This window comes from Triticum aestivum, unplaced genomic scaffold (assembly GCF_018294505.1).
Source record: "Triticum aestivum cultivar Chinese Spring unplaced genomic scaffold, IWGSC CS RefSeq v2.1 scaffold197871, whole genome shotgun sequence".
Lineage (NCBI taxonomy): Eukaryota > Viridiplantae > Streptophyta > Magnoliopsida > Poales > Poaceae > Triticum > Triticum aestivum.
The window spans coordinates 1-2,575 of NW_025245898.1; the positions used below are offsets into that span (position 1 = coordinate 1).

General features: G+C 39.0%; 1 long non-coding RNA gene across 1 annotated transcript; it reads right to left on the reverse strand.

Annotated features, from left to right (window-relative positions):
• Positions 1–549: 549 nt before the first annotated feature.
• Positions 550–2,559, reverse strand: LOC123177101 (uncharacterized). Its single transcript, XR_006488770.1, has 4 exons — positions 2,406–2,559; positions 1,071–1,177; positions 925–998; positions 550–847 (listed from the first exon to the last, which is right to left on the reverse strand). It is a non-coding gene; the product is annotated as an uncharacterized lncRNA (long non-coding RNA).
• Between the last annotated feature and the right edge of the window lie 16 nt (positions 2,560–2,575).

Here is a 2,575-nt window from a genome sequence, read left to right on the forward strand (position 1 = left end):
ATTAGAATAAGTATTATGATCACAGCGCCCTATATAGGGAGTGATTGGTTGTTCCAGAACCAGTGCGAAAGAAAAAAAAAATACCACCCAACCCCCGAGAGCGTATCCCGTACTCCCAGTGATGGAGTATTCCGGCTGCACCGTGAGCAACACAGCCGTTGGATGAGAAATGTAGGTACAAGATGCAATGTGGACGCCTCATCCTATGGTTTTTGCATAAAGCCCCCCATATTGTTATAAAAAATTAACTTTCCCGTACTCTAGTTTCAAAGGGTGTGCAGCCCTAGTTTTGGAACAGAAAGAACCTGTCCATCATGTGCGTCCGTAGCTTGGTTTTCCACACTGATGCATTCATCCAGCACGTGTATATATGACGGATTTCCCAATATGAAGGACATAACATTCAGCAAGTTGATTTCAGAAGGTAAAACTAATTCGAAGAAAAGAAAGAGTTAGTAAGTTCATGAACCAAGATTTTTGGACTCATAAATTCTGCCCCAAAGATGCACAAACGACAACATCAGTTGTATTAACCACCTTTCTCAATTTAGAAGGAAACGCAACTACAACCATCTTGCCATTTCAAAGCTCATAGTACGACAGTAATATCATGAACCACCGCGTGACAAAACACACAAATCTAACATGAAGCGCATAACTAGAGTTGCAGCTCAATATTTACAACCAAGGCATAACAAATTAGCGGGTATACATATATTGGACCAACATATTCAACAGGCGTACTTGAACTAGGTCCATATATCACATGAACAAAGGCATTTTTTCATCCATTATTTAACGGAAACTCGGAAAGTAAAGGGTGTCCTCTCCAATGGGTTGGGCTGTGCTGCAAAATATCAAGCAAGTTCAAGTGAAAGATTTGCACACATACTCGACACGTTTTAATCGATGGTATATAAATACCGTTTGAGTTGTCATGTCCGCCTTGGTAAGTAGAACAATCTGCTGATGTTGAACCTTTGTAGACGCTACTTGCTCTGCAAACAAGAAGAAAATCAAAGTATGAAAACATGACAAACGATATACTATTTAAATTATGGTTTATTTACCTTTTTCCTGAGTGCAGCAACATATATTTAGCAATGCATTAAGGCATGCCATGACACATAGCACAAAAATACTAAATCTGTAGGAATGTAGTTCCATTTTCTTACACCTGAACGAGGAAGACAAAAGAGTTAATGCATTTAATTCAGTCAACCAAAACTACTTCTATATGTATTTTTTTACACCTGAATGAAGAAGACAAAAGAGCTAATACATTTAATTCAGTCAACCAAAGCTACTTCTATAAGTAATTACTTATTTACACCTGAATAAGGAGGACCAAAGACCAAAACTAGTTCTGAAAGAAAAATCCTTTAGGCTATGTTTTTGTTGTTGTTTGTCAGGATGATGAGTGATTACAAGGTGGATATGATCAACAATGGGATGCAAGAGTTCTTCGTCCACTTCCATGCACCCAACGATAGTACGCCCACCAATCACATCTCGTCTGCTGCTAAATTTGCTCCTTCTAATTAATTAGGTGCAGACTTATTCTTTACATGATGAGATTTTTCCCTGATATTTGATCCAAACTTTTTTGTTTTTTTCCTCATATTTTTTCCAAACGAAATCTACCTGTTACTACTTCAGCTCCATTCTAATTGGCATGGTTGTCATAGTAGCAGAGGAGGATGAAATGAAACAAAATGTCCTAAGATTGCTAGCCCCCACTTATTTCAGAACAAACAAACAATAATGTTCAGACAATAGCTTATCTGTTTTGGACTATTCGATCCTCACACATACATAGGATTATAATGAACATGGGGAAAAGTAAAGGACTCTGGACCAGAACTTGCAAAAACGGATTATCTACTGCATCTGGCTTCTCTTTTCTTTTTATTTCCTTTCCTTCTAAGCAAAACTGTCTTGCTTATCCATACCAGCCATTTTCTCTAGGATGTGTCAGAACGATTGATTCTAAAACAGAACCAACAATCTGACTAGATGGGAATGGACCTACTATTATTAACCTCCATTAATTTATAAAGGTGCTAGATGCTTTATGCACCTCACACCAAAACTACTTGTTCTAAGTTTCTGAATTTTTTTGTATACGCAAGTTTGCTGACATTTTACTTTCAACTCAGTTATAATTACTGCAAACTCATCTCAAGCCATAAGTTGCTGGCATTTCTCTATAACTAATTGCTCGAATATGTAGTCTACGCAAAAAAAAAGCAGGTTGTTTCAGTGACTATTTTTCCTGTGTCCTGATACAGAGAGATGTCATCACATTTTAGGAGCTACGTCTAATACAATCAGCATAAAGGGGGTGATGGATTAGAACCAAAATACACAATAAAAGAACAAGGTTGTATCAATGAAAAGGATACCTGAAGGCCGGATTTTTCTTCTACGGCGTCGGCGGATGGCGGATCTAGGCGTCGGCAGATGGCGGAGGTAGGTGCCGTGTGTGGTGAGGGGGTGACACCAAGGTGGAGAATGGCGACGCGGGGATGGAACTGGTTGTCACCTGTACGTAGGAACACCGCGAGGTCGCAGC